General features: G+C 42.6%; 1 long non-coding RNA gene across 1 annotated transcript; it reads left to right on the top strand.

Moving 5' to 3' along the window:
- Positions 1–4,134: 4,134 nt before the first annotated feature.
- LOC134132839 (uncharacterized) lies at positions 4,135–9,432 on the top strand. Its single transcript, XR_009957025.1, has 2 exons — positions 4,135–5,147; positions 5,281–9,432. It is a non-coding gene; the product is annotated as an uncharacterized LOC134132839 (long non-coding RNA).
- Positions 9,433–15,160: the final 5,728 nt, after the last annotated feature.

Here is a 15,160-nt window from a genome sequence, read left to right as displayed (position 1 = left end):
GAGGAACAACAGGAATCGTGTCCCCGCAGAGCGCCTGTTGACAGCACACCTGCCAGCCACATTAAGGAAGAGATTAATGGGTGTGATTTATAGGCCATTTGTCACCTAGATTGGATGCAGTGGGCACTGCTGTATGGGACCTGTGCGCTTGGTCTAAATATGTGTTGTTTCTGTTACTTCAAATTGCAAATAACATACAAATAATTTACCTGTGGGACTGCAAAACAAAAAGACAAAAAAAAAAGAAAATGGTTTAGTTCCAAAGGAAGAAGGAGATTTCTAACCCTTAATCAAATTGAATGAACATCGCAGGCTCCCTTCAGCTGCAGATGAGGACTTTGCAAATTGCAGTAATTGCCACCCATCTCCCTGGGATTGACACTAGTTAAGCATCTACACTCCTCCCTTTTGTAACTTATGACTCATTATAATAAGAGTCATTTCCTTATACACCAAAGACACATTTATATTCCTTGTATCTTTACTCTGGTTCATTAGGGCTGAAACTTCATAATACAAAGGAAAGATCATAGTTGGGTTGGTGCAGATGTGTCTATTTATTGCTACTTATTGGAACGCTACCTTTTAAAATGTGCATGCATCATTTCATTGAAAGTAGTGGTCATTCTTTGCCTAAATGTAACATATCTGTATTATTCACGCCCCTCCTTGGCCTTGTGTCAATCATCCCTGAAGCCAGACAGTAAGAGATGGATCGGATGTCGAAGGTGCGTCTTTTTTCCTTTATTCTCTGTGTGTGTGTGTGTGTGTGTGTGTGTGTGAGTTCCTCCTGCGTCGGTCTGACTGTGTGTTGTGTTGTGTTGTGGTGACCTGGTGGGCGTTGGGTGCCAGCCGCCTCCTTCCCTCCTGCCTCTCCTCTCCCCACCGTTCGTCACGCTGGCTGTTTCCAAGCAGCACCTCCTCTCAGCAGCTCTTAACATTCCCCCTCGGAAACTTTTCAGACATTAACTGCAGTTATATAAACGTTCTCTGCGGCGTCATCCAGGACCGGCGGGATATTCAGGGCAGGAGTGGTAAGCACTGCACAACGGTATGTGTGTATATTTAAAGTACTATGCACAATCCCAACGACGTTGTGAGGAAAAGAGAATACAAGAGAATACATCTGTGTCAAATACCATTGCACACATCCAACATTCATTTTGTTTTATTTTATTTTAATTGCAAATGAGTAATTTGCCTCAGAGGGCTTTACAGTCTGTACACATCCTCTGTCCCAAAACCCTCACATCGGCACAGGACAAACGCACAAAAAACCTTTGAGGGGGAGAAAGAAAGGAGAACGTCAGAGGAGGGATGACTCTCTCGGGGTGGACGGATGTCATGTGTACAGAAGGAACAGCGTGGAAGATGTACAACGCTTTCAATCCCTACAGCAGAAATGATTCAAAAGGTGTGAGTAGTAAGCCAGGTGAACGGCAGCGACAACCAGCATCAGAGGGATCCAGCATCCACACAAGCTTCTGTGGGGAGGGAGAGCACACAGACTTTAGGAAAGAAGCAAAGCGGGTAATGTAGGCTCATGATGACAGAAATAGTAATGTTTCAAGCTCATTTTTATAATGTCTCTATAATGTCAGGTAATAAATCAAGTGATTTTCTCCTAGACTTTCTACTACTGGTCAGTACAGCGGATGCAAGTTGAACTCACTTCCTCATTGGCTAACCACCCGGTCACCAGCCGGTAACCACCCGGTAACCACCCGGCAACCAGCCAGCAACCACCCAGCAACCACCCAGCAACCACCCAGCAACCACCCAGCAACCACCCAGTAACCACCCGGCAACCACCCGGTAACCACCCGGCAACCAGCCAGCAACCACCCGGTAACCGCCCAAACCATTTTCAACCGATTCAGTTAGTTTTGTGTTGCGTAATAATAAACTATCCAGGAAGTCAACTTTAACTTGATGTTAAATGGGGACTGTGGAGGTAGACAGCCAATGAAACCCAAATAGGTCATGACCCAAACGTAGACAGCTCCTTCTGCCGTGTGTGTGTGTGTGTGTGTGTGCGTGTGTGTGTGTGTGGAAACGAACGGGCAGGTGTGTGTGTGTGGAAACGAACGGGCAGGTGTGTGTGCGCGTGTGTGTGGAAACGAGCGGGCAGGTGTGTGTGTGTGTGTGTGTGGAAACGAGCGGGCAGGTGTGTGTGCGTGTGTGTGTGTGTGTGGAAACGAGTGGGCAGGTGTGTGTGCGTGTGTATGTGTGGAAACGAACGGGCAGGTGTGTGTGTGTGCGTGCGTGTGTGTGTGTGTGTGGAAACGAGCGGGCAGGTGTGTGTGTGTGTGTGTGTGTGTGTGTGTGTGTGTGTGTGCGTGCGCGTGGGCCTCCGCCGTCGTTCCTCTAAACGGAGGCTCTGTTTCCTGCGTTCGGCTTCAGTTGCTGCCCACGTGCTCCCTCCAGCCGTGGGAGGCGTTGCATTGTTCTGCGAGATTAGCTTGGCAGGCTGCAAACAGTGATACATTTAGTCATGCTGCACTTTTACCAAAGCAGAAACAATGAGTACAGTTCAGTAATTGAATAAAGTTACATCTGTGCTTCTTGTTGCTTTGTTGCACTGGAACAAAGCCTCCAAAGCTCGTATTTCGGACCTTGTTGTTAACTGTGGTTCTACGGTCGGAGTCCTTGACCAGTGGTGGTGTAGGAATCACAATACCACAATATGGGGCTCAAGGTTACTCATGGAAATGCAAATCAGTGCCTTCACGTTGAGAAACAAGTAGAAAAGGGGACAAGCTGCACGTCTGAGCTGGTCAGCACGGTAATGCAATTGTGCAGAAGTGCATTCTCTCGACCTACCAGTAGGGGGAGTCTCCTCCAGTTTGTGATTTATTACCTCAGTGAACATTGTAAAAATGAGTTTATGGTCACAGTTGCTAGCTTCAAGTCTTCTTCAATACTAAATGAAGGGGAATGAAGCAGAATATCCTTTAGGGCTGTATGCGGCTTCTCTCCATTTCTCATAACATCCAATAACATCAGTCCTCTAACCAATGGGTTAGAGGACTTCTTATAAGCTCCTTATAAGTCAGCCGTTGTTACGAAGCCCAAACTGAGAACACATTTATTTTCTCACAAGAGAAAACCTCTTTGCAGTGCAGCGCCTCATGGATTCAGCCGTGTGTTGCTGTTATACAGTAAAGTGAAGTTTGAATTGACACAATGTTGTACTCAAATCTCCCAAAATGAAAGGAAATAAATAGAAAGGTTCCTTGCTCTCGATAGTGAGATATCTCCACACAAACAGCTGTTTGCGTCCTACAGCATTGACCTCCTGAGCAACTCCTGAGGCGTCAAATTGTTTGCTTACTAATTAGTTTGAAAAGGCAATCTGTTGTCAATTGGTTCCCTCCAGTAGCCTCCTACTGCAGCAACCGCGTGAACCTGGTGGAGGACTACGCCATAGATGCAGAGTTTCTGGTATGATCTGATCACTCCTTTCATTTTGCTGGTTGGAACTCATTGCAAAAGACGCTCAAACTAACAGCCCTCAGCTTCCTCAACACGTTCAAACATAAGCTGCAACGAGCCCTAGTTGACTGCTGTACTTGCTGACCTCACTTCTCGCTTCCATTTCTTACAAAGTACTTCCAGTAATCTGCCTTTTTCTTTTTGTACATAATGTTTATTCATTTAACTGTGTTGTTTTTAGCCATGTGTGTGTCATACTGTATGGGGCCTGTGGACTGTGCCTGCCTCTTGGCCAGGTCGTCCCTGTAAATAAGAATATAGGTTTTCAATGGATTTTACCTGGTTGAATAAAGGTCAAATAAATAAATTAAAAATGTTGGTGTTCACTTAGAATGGCGCGGAAAGAGGATCGTTTCCAACTCCACTCTGCAGCCAGTGTTCCTTTAGAGCTCGTACCTGTACTCAGGTGATTCCACATCGACTTGGTCCACTCGTATCTGAAAATGGAAAAACAGACCTTTTGGTAAAAAAATAAAAAGAGAATTCAAAACTGTTTGCTTTAAATAACTTGCTTTTTTCCCTCCTGTTGTTTCCTTCCAATTGTTCAGCTATCAGCTGATCTGACAACGTGAGATCTAGGAGTCAATCACCCTTGTGGAGCAGCCCCCCCCCCCCCCCCCTCCTCTCTGTCTCCTGAGATAGACCCCCGTCAGGGCAGGACGTGACACTGCTCTGATGAAGCAGCTTATCTTATAAGAGGATGAATTCCCTCTGCAGACATTCCCGGGCTGTGTGGAAGATCCTCGCTCTCTTCCACTTTTCCATATTGTTTTTCAATATGCGACACAGAAATGTTTCTGTTTCTTCTTCTTCTCATGTCAAGACCCCAGAAAGCTCCAGACCAGCTGATCTTCTCTGTGTGTGTGCAGTACTCGTCGCAGCTCAACTCCCAGAACGCATGTTGGAAGATTGAAATGTTGCTTCAGGTTCCGCTGGGAGAAAGGCGAACGAGTCGGAAATACACCACAGGCCCTTGGGAACGGGAGGAGTTCTGACACACAAACACACAAACACACACACACACACACACAGTTTGCTGAAGAACACATGCAGCAACATGAACGGCGTACATCTGCAAAAGACGTTTAGACACTTAATGACGTCAGAAGCTCACATCCGTCCGCCTTACGGTACACAACCTGCAGGCTGCCATGACGATGAGGATGACGTTGACCTAAGTCACAAGAGTTGACTGAACAAAGATGAATGGATTTGCTGCACAAGTTAAACGGCGAGCATGATATGAAAGGTTCCACCTTGCAGCCGAATCGTGGAACATCTTTGGATGGAAAGAACTTAGAAATAGATCGTAAAGCTGTGAGTAGCCGTTCACAGTCACATGTTTCCTTGTTGTCTTCGTTGAGGAACCTTTTTTTCTGCTCTGTGACTCATTGTCGTGACACACAGTGAAACATCGTGACTGCTGCAATGACCTGCATCTACTAACCAATCAGAACCTGAAATGACTCGCTGAACTTCATGAAGCCTAATCCTGAGAGGCTCATTTGTAATTTCCTCACTGCTTCAACTTGAAGTTGTTTTGCCATATTGACGAAGCTTCTCCTTCTGCTTTGAGGATCGAGGAGCTAGGAGGAACCTTTGAGGAACCTTAAGCAACAGCAGGAGAGTTTCATACCAGAGACACATCACAGGTTAAAGTCATTATTTCATTTGATTTGTTTTCTGATTCACCATCTGGTTTAAATATATGTTCATCTGATCAGCTGATCCTCACAAACATTTCCTCTCCAAACATGTTCTGGTTTCCTCTCTCCTCCCACACAGGATGCAAGCGAGGGAAACAGGGATGTTGTCAAGAGGCTTGGCATCTGCCCACTGTTGAGTAAAGCCAAGGAGGGAGACGACACACACAAGTGTGATGGGAAAAATGTGTGTAACCCTTCAAATGTTTGCACGTGCTGGGATGGTTGTGTCCATGTGAAGGAATTGAGCTGAAGTGTCTCACGCTGATGAGATGTCCCCAGTCTACTGAGTCACAACAAGTTGGTCTACATGTGTTGGATGTACGTTTCTGTCGATGCCACATGGAGGTGAACTGAGGTATAAGTAGTTTGTGGCCCTGATGTGAGAGGAGGAAGGTTCTTGGCATTCTACTGAGCTCTTATTTACTTACTTTGTTCTTATTTGTCTGTGCAAAATCTTCCACCACAATTTGGTGTCAGAGGTGGGATCGTTTGAAGTTCCATCAGGACTCTGTGGACGTCCTCCTCATTCCACAAAAAGTGATTCCTGCCCAAACCTCATCAGACTCAGGGGGAGGGGTCCAAAGAGGCCTGAGTGACTTTAACATCCAACCAAGGAAGAGTCTCACTCAAATTGGGTAAGAAGTTGATATTCTGATTGATCTGAATTATTACGGTTGATAAAAGATTTCAAAGACATGAATTTAGAACTTCGTAATAGTGGGAGCAAATTAGAGAAATCATAATAATAATGTGTATGAATTCATAAAAGTAGTTGCAAAGTGTTTCTGATTCATCATTATCCAAATGTATTTTTGCTGAGGAAGAGAGGATTGATTTGAGAACGATTGTATTCAGATTCAACTCTGAAGTTGCATCATCGTGGCCTTGACCAAAAGGGCAAAATATGGTTTGTGAAATCATAATTGAAGTAACTCAATAGAATTCAAGAACACACACACAATGTGAAATACATAATCATTCTGCACTTTATTCAAATACAAGGGCATAAAGATTGTCCATTCGGTTTGGTCTTTAATTTAGAAGAATAAGCTCATAATTGCTGGAATGTCAAGATTTACAACTGTATTTTTCCACAAACAAACCGATTATAGAGAAAATCTTATGACATCAGATCTATAGAAAATCTAGATAATTGGTATTACAACAACTAAATAAAGTAAAATATTCAACAAAATAATTGTGTTTAAATACAGAGCAACAATTGGTGGTGAACGTTTCAACCGGAAACCACAAACAACCTGATCAACTTTCTTAAGGGAAAACGTTTTGAGGAAAATAGACTGTGAAATAATCTGGAAGAAGGTAAAGACTTTAAATAGAGCTTTGGCTATTTTGAGTGATGTGTTAAATTAACAAATGCTCAACAAGAGGGATGGATAGGCTGTAATAACAACTAATCCGATACTTTGCATTGAGTGTGAAAAACAATCCCACGGTTCCAATGACGAGAACATTAGTTTACACTTCATTGAATAAATCACTGTAAAGAAAGTAACAAAGTAACAACGTATCCTGCTTCTACTTGTGGGATGTATGTCTAATATCATTAATATCCACAGTCAGCAGGACTGAAGGAACAAATAAATGGTACAATTTATTAAGAAAATAATGGCTAAGACAGAAATGAATTGGATTCAATGTAGCTCCATTGTGCTCAAGTCCCAAACTAAGTCACGAACCCAAGTGGAAGCCATTAGGGTCACTTTTAGAGGGGATTAATAACGCCCGGGGGTTTAGTGGGGTCTGTGGGATGGAGCTCAGTGGTGGATCCACAGCGCAGGGATTGGTGAGCAATGATGCCACCTAGACCACGAGTGGACTTACCAGTATTTCTGTTACATTAATGGTAATAGAATAAAGATATAGACACACATTTAAACATATTTAATAGCGCCGGGACTTTAGCGCGTTAATTACGATGAATTAATTACAATGTGAATTAAGATTAATTAATTACACAAAAAATAACAATAATAATTAAACATTTTTTACGCATTTTTACACTAATTTTTTGTACCGCGGAACGTTTCTCACTGGAGGAGTTTTGGGAGGACCGATTATACTGGAGCACCAACTAGCGTCCATGACTTCAGACAACAACAAACCACAGTGAACATGAACGAAGAAGCTGACGAGACCGTGTCGGGTGGCCCCGTGAATGTGAAATCTTATTATAATAAACACACGGATGGAAGCGTCGATAAGAGCGTGGTTGTGTGCAAGCTGTGCAACAAGGAATTCACATCGAGCCTCAAGTATCACCTCAACGCTAAACAATTAGCAGCTAGCGTGGACGTACAAGGACCCACACCCAACCCACACTGCACCAGATGACTGGTTTAAGGACCAGGGTAACTAAGTCCACGTCTGACAAAATAACCAATGTTCTGAATGTACTTGAAAGTATTGGTCTACTTAAAAAAACATAGTTTACAGAAGGTCTACTTACCTATAGGCTACCTGAATTTCTGAAAGTACTATATTTCTAAATATGCTATTTCTACACTTGTCTGCTGGAATTGGTTGAACAAAAATAAAAATCCATGTGAAAAAAATTACTTCTCACTGTTTCATAATTAATTACAAAGCCTCTAATTAATTAGATTTTATATATTATATATTATATATATATTGACCTTACATATATTTTTTTTATAATAATTTTTTACCTATTATTTAAAAAAAAATCTTTTCTTTTTTGACCCTACATATTTTGACTTTTTTCACAATATTTTATTGCCCATGACATGACTGGAATGATCTTAGATGGAGCAACCTACACGTCCCTGTCACTAATGCCAAATGCCCCAAATTTCTGTACTTTAAACCTTATCTGGGTTCAACCCTCAAGGGACATGGTGGCTCCTAAATCCTTTTTTAGTTTTGGGTAACTGACATTTATAAAAAATCATAATGGGATATTGCCCCAGAGACGGATTGGTGCATCTTGGAGGATCAACCATGCTATTCATCCTTCCTGCATTGGTAAAGGCACAAGTGAGTTGAATTTGAATGTAACAGAGAATTGGAGGGTGGATGCACTAAAAAGGGTAAACAAATCTACACCCTGTGCCAGACTGTCAGTTTAAGGTTGTCCACAGGATGCCCTGAAGTAGACAAACATGTGATTGTCTTGAAAAATGCCCTCATAGGCTGTAATAAGTTTCATGTCAGTGTGACCACTGAATGAGACACATCTGCTCATCTTTACTGACTCATCCGGCCTTCTCTCCCGTCAATAAGGTGGAACCCTATAGGCTACGTAGCATGGCTAATAAGTGCTAAAAGCAAAGCAATTAACATCAAATTCAATTCATCATCATTCAAAAGATTCTTCATCATTCTTGACAATGCCATCATAACCAAGTAAACGCACCTTGTGTTTCTGCATAACCCCCAGGGTTCACTTCTCTGAAACAACCAGTGGGGACAATGCCCCCACTACTACCTCCGCGGTAGTGTGCTCAAGACTTGGCGGGTGGGATTTGAACCCACTGGCGGTGCGCTCAGAGGCTTTTGGCACCCTGCACTCACCCCTACACTACCAGTCCTGGTCACATTTTGGTAACTTTGATTCTCCTATTTAACCTTGAGCATGTGAGTTAAACTTTAAAACTCTCTTAAATGCTATTTCCACAGCTGGGCTTGAACCCACAACCTTCAAGTGCAGTGCAGGGGCTTATGTCAGCAGCTCTTCCACTGTGCTACTTCACCACACACTAACCAGCCCTTTATTTGTTGTATTTAACCTTGAGACTGCTACTCAAACCTCAAAACTCTTTCAAAGCAGAAGTGATGTCTGCATGAAGGGGCATGAACCCACAACCTCAGACAGCAGGTTGGAGCCTGCAGCCCTTCAGTTGTTCCCTTGTGCTATTCAAGCACATGCCTCAATGTGTCCGTTTCTCATATTAGACCTTGGGATTGTTTACTAAACCTCAAAACTGTTTCAAAGTTTGAAGCCCTGACTGCAACCAAACCCTCCTTCTGAGAGAGAAGGTTTGAACTCAGGATCCTCCACACTTCAGCCTTCCTGCTATCTCCCTGCACTGTTCCACTATACACCTGTTGATGCTTTTGAATCCAACCTCAATTCTCATAGATTCTCAGGCTGGAATCCACAACCGTTCCATACCGTTATAATAGAATTGCAGGTCAAGTAAAGTCATATAATGGCATTTCTAATAAAGCCCTAGTTGATTTCACTACTTTTATGCTGTGATCCTTATTTCACTTTTTTCGACATGTGTGCTGATGCCCGCGTGTGAATTGAGAGGATCCATACCGACTCCCCTATGGAGCAGCAGAGAAGCTGTACCAGAAAGAAAAAGAAACATTGATGGGCAGAGATTTAGGAAAGACACCAGATAAGAACGCTGCGTGTGATCACCATGGCAACGTGGACATCAAGGAGGGAGGGCTCACATCGGCGGTGGAGGAGGGGAGCAGCAGGGGGGGGGAGGTGGACCCCAGTTAACAACACACACACCACAAACCACCGGATTATGAAGCAATGGTTTATTAATCAGAAATTGCAATAAGTTCTAAAATGATGAATTTCGTTATTTTTTGTATTTTCAAAAACAGTAAGACAGCATGTTGTAAAATATAGACACATAAAAATTTAGACACATACAAATGCAACACTAGCATTCTTTTATGTGTTGGTTTTATGCAATTATTTAATTAGTTTGGTTGAACATTCTTTTCTTTTTTCCTTTTAATTTGTAGTTATATATAAAAACTGCAATAATGTTGTACCTTGGTAGGACAGAGTCAGTGTTCTTTCACACAGAGGCACATGGTGTTCTGGGTCATCTGAAAATAAAGATGTTGGTGCGTCGATGTCTGTAATCTGGTGGGGACAAAGATGATCGTCTTCATCCCCTGTTTTGTCGAGTGAGAATTTTTCTATGTTCTGTGATTGTAGATAGCAGATTCATTTCTGTAATATTATTCAAATATCTTTCAGTAATTGTTGTCCTGTACACATGACATCCGTGGTGTGATGCTCCATCCTGAGAGAAGCTTTCAGTCTTGTTCGTCTCTAACAGATTTCTTCCTTATTTTCCCCTCACACTGTGTCTCACACTGATAAGATGTCCCGTTGTCTTCGTTGAAGAACCTTTTTTTCTGCTGTGACTCATTCATTTGAAGCATTCTCGTGACCACAGTGAAACATCGTGACTGCTGCAATGACCTGCATCTACTAACCAATCAGAACCTGAAATGACTCGCTGAACTTCATGAAGCCTAATCCTGAGAGGCTCATTTGTAATTTCCTCACTGCTTCAACTTGAAGTTGTTTTGCCATATTGACAAAGCTTCTCCTTCTGCTTTGAGGATCGAGGAGCTAGGAGGAACCTTTGAGGGACCTTTGAGGAACTTTAAGCAACACCAGGAGAGTTTCATACCAGAGACACATCACAGGTTAAAGTCATTATTTCATTTGGTTTGTTTTCTGATTCACCATCTGGTTTAAATATATGTTCATCTGATCAGCTGATCCTCACAAACATTTCCTCTCCAAACATGTTCTGGTTTCCTCTCTCCTCCCACACAGGATGCAAGCGAGGGAAACAGGGATGTTGTCAAGAGGCTTGGCATCTGCCCACTGTTGAGTAAAGCCAAGGAGGGAGACGACACACACAAGTGTGATGGGAAAAATGTGTGTAACCCTTCAAATGTTTGCACGTGCTGGGATGGTTGTGTCCATGTGAAGGAATTGAGCTGAAGTGTCTCACGCTGATAAGATGTCCCCAGGACCTTCATGTGTTTTCATATGTCTTGCACTGAGGAGGCGTCCGTCGGGCCTCTCTGCCATAAAGCCCCGAGGTGATAGTCGACTTCATGGAACTTTCTCCCATCTCTCTGCTGCACCTCTGGAGCTCAGCCACGGTGATCTTTGGCTTCCTCTTTACTTCTCCCACAATGGCTCAGTTTGGCCGGACGGCCAGGTCTAGGAAGAGCTCTGGTCGTCCCAAACTTCTTCCATTTAAGGATTATGGAGGCCACTGAGTGCTGCAGAGATTCTTGTGTAACCTTGGCCAGATCTGCGCCTTTCCACAAGTCTTTCTCCGAGCTCCTTGGGCAGGTCCTTCGACCTCATGATTCTCATTTGCTCTGACGTGCACCGTGAGCTGTGAGGTCTTATATAGACAGGGGTGTGCCTTTCCTAATCAAGTCCAATCAGTGGAATTAAACACACCAGGACTCCAATGAAGGAGTAGAACCATCTCAAGGAGGATCAGAAGAAATGGACACCATCTGAGAATCACAGCAAAGGGTCTGAATACTTATGACCATTGGATATTTCTTTGTGTTTTTCTTTTTTAATACATTTGCAAAGATTTCTACATTTCTTTTTTCTGTCAAGATGGGGTGCTGAGTGCAAATTAATGAGAAATAAAATAAATAAAACTTTTTTTGATTTTAGCAAATGGCTGCAATGAAACAAAGAGTGAAAGAAGGTCTGAATACTTTCCGTTCCCACTGTAAAACTAATTTGTTTCTATTCATGAAATCAAACCAGACACCAGAAAAGCTACTCCGAAGGCGTGATGGGGAGGTTGTCTGCTCGACACCATGGAGAATAAAAGAAAAATGGGAGTTTGTACGTCTTCAGTCACAAGACGCCAACGCAATGTGCAGACGAAGATCAAGTGCTTTGAGTCACGTCTCATTAATTCAGACATTCAGATATGAACCGGAAGATTTAGTGCATGACGACCTCTGGGTGAGGCTTCAGAAAGCAAAGGACATCTTTCTCCCTCCTGGTGTGTCTTTGGTCCACTTTCACACCAAGAGGGTTTTAGAATTGTTCCCCAGAGGAGCTTCTGTTTATTTCTTCCGTCTCGATATAAACGGACCTGCTCTTATGACAATCTCTGCAGAGACAACCGAGCGACTGGGAGGCACATGCTGGGGGGGGGTGGGGGGGGGGGGGAATCTTTGGATATAAATTGGATATACAAGAAGCTGTTAATCCTCATGATGGAAACACAGCGGCGATGCAGAGCCCTCGTTGGGTGCTTTCAGCGTGGCATCTGAAAGCACCCAACGAGTCTGAAATAATGTTTGAACTACACGAGCCTTGTGAAGGATTTGTATCGTCGTTCGATGTTGTAAATACATCGACGTGTTGATTCCGTTCATCTGTCTTTGTCTCGCTTCATCTCACATACACCCCCCTGCATCACTCTGCGTCACTCATTTATCATTATTATTGTACAAGGTGATGCCAGTGGCTACGTTACCTCTCATAACCCCAATCAGCCTAGGATGTACGGATGTATGTGGGGGAGGGGGGGGGGGGGCAATATTGCGAGGTCAGATTTCCAAGATTAAAACACTAATTTCACTAATTTTGTTTCTTCTGATTACGTGTCGTATAATAAATAAATAAAATTAACTTTTCATTTTTGACCTTCTGATCTACTTTTCATACAGGCCTATCCACATGTTTTTGTTTACCCTTTTCTTTTTGTCGTGATAGTGGAGGGAGAGGAAAGCACTTGTGATTCAGAATAAGCATTTAGATGGAATATCTGAACAATAAAACAGGCAATCATACTTTTGGGCTCTTTGCATCTTTACGGCTGCTCTCTCTCTGACCCCCCACCCACTCGCTGTCCTTGGTCATTAAACAATAATTGACGCTTCCATGGATTGTTGCTGCTGTCAAAGTGGCCGCTGCCCTTCCAGTCATGTGTGGCTTCGGCATAATGTAAAACTTCAGGTCGCCATTCTCCCCCATAAATAATTCACCGGGGTCTTGAATAAGACGAGTTAGTGTGGGGGCGGGAAAAGGTCGTCGCTCACAGCGAATCCTTTGAACCCTTTGCATTGGATTATTGTAATTATTGTAGCATCTTTCTGTAGCAGTTTTTAACATCACATTTTACTTGTTGTTAACCAACGACTCGTGCTAATGACAAGACTGAACAGTTATGTGACAGTTATTTAAATATTTTTGGGGGATTTTTTTTCACTTTGATTTTATATCACACTGATTGAATGATTAATGTAACCAGGATTTTTTTTTTTGCAGATTAATCAAAGTTATGACAAACTAAAACAGGAGCCACTAACAAAGGCTTTTAAATGGATTGTCAGATGGTTCAAAGAGCAAAAGACGGTGCAAAGAGCGCTGACTTTAATACGGACTGACTTTTATATAAGTTAGCAAGCTGCCCTGCCAGTTTGGGGACGTTATGAACCACACACAGAGAACCAATCTCCTCTTGCAACGGTTTAGGTTACTAATTACATCATAATCGAGATCGCCTTTTACTTCAGCTCCATTAGTTCAATGTCTCAAATAACTGCATCAAAACGATACTCATTATTAACCCTAATTAAACCTTAACTCATTATTGGACATTTCCCCTCATTGTGTACTGTGACAAACTGGAATTTAAATATATTCTCCAGAATTGAATCAACCCAACATGCAAAGTACTTTGAGGTTACAAAACAACTTTTATTGTGATACAACCATAACGAGAACAAAAAAGTTGACATATGTTTGGTGCAGAAGTATTCACCACCCCGTGTCTATACTTGGTAGAACCTGCTTTCACTGCAATTACAGCCTCAATATTTGATGTGTCTCTAAAACCCTTAGACTTCTATGGTGCGTCGTAAAAGGTTCAAACCCCTTCTGCATAATCTCCTTCCTCATCTGTGTGGTGAGCTTGATTTTGAATAAATTTGAGATGTTGAGAATGTTCCTCGATTTGTCACTAAGGGGTGATGGTGGGTCCAGACCAGTTGAGAACCACTGATTGACATCTCTGGCGTTTGTAACGATTATACATTTTATACTTAGTGATAACTTTATATGATTAAAGCTTTGTGCAAAACCAACACGGTGAATCTTGGCATTCTTTGACTCAGGAGGGGGGGGGAAGATATTGTGATGCTGATGCCAATTATTATAATACAAAAGGGATTTTATTATGTATCCCTATGAAAAACTAAATAGACGGAATGTTACATGAATAAAAAACACCAAATTAGAAAGAGGCAAAAATCAATCACCATCCATCAAACCAACCTACACGTCGTGTGCCACTAATGACAGACAGACAAAAGCATATTTGATGTGAATAAAACCCTTTTCGGTTGCCATATAAAGAGATGCCAACAGCTTCTTCACACATTGTGATCTAGTAGTGCGAGGACTCACGTCTTGACACAGCGGGCCTCTTTTTCAGATGAACTGCATGCGATTGGCTCTGGAGGGGCCGGAGAGCCCCCATTATATTTCCAGGCTTCCATTGTACTTCAGTCAAAGCGACGCGTCTTAACGCCGCTGAGACCCGAGACTCGTACGACTGAAATGAGAGAAGAAACATGGACGACGTAACGGGAAAAATCCCAGAACACAAAGCAAATGAACAGCGTACAGCAGCTGTTGCGTGCGCCACACGATGAATATTTAATGATTAGGCCTTTGCAGTGAAATGAGTCGTCAGCTGTAAAAAGAACTGAGGAAAGTTAAACGTTTAACACCGTCATTTTGACCGTCAGAATCTTAACGTGTACTTTTGTTCCTCATGGCGTGCTGAGGTTGTGACGTTCTCTGACTCTTCAGAAGTCTGTTAAAAAATGAGCCTCCTTCTCGCTTCCATTCTTCTCAGCAAACATTGTGAACATGAACTTTTGGTCTCAATTGCTGATTTCAGGTCAGAGGCTATAAAGCAGCATATGCTTCAGTGTGTTGTGATTGACATGCCACTACCACGCTGTTGTTTGTGTTCTTGTCTTTTTCTTGTCTCCAACACACAGAGATTTGGACCAAATGACATGTTTTAAATGTCTTCAGACTTTGCCTGGATTCTCCTCAAAAAAACGTATACATCTTTGACACTTAGTTACCAAAGGCCGTTTGAAACATCACACCGAATACCATAAAGAACATAAGTGCCAATCCC

This window comes from Pungitius pungitius, chromosome 10 (assembly GCF_949316345.1).
Source record: "Pungitius pungitius chromosome 10, fPunPun2.1, whole genome shotgun sequence".
In the NCBI taxonomy this organism is placed as follows: Eukaryota; Metazoa; Chordata; class Actinopteri; order Perciformes; family Gasterosteidae; genus Pungitius; species Pungitius pungitius.
This window is presented reverse-complemented; position numbering and strand designations above follow the sequence as displayed.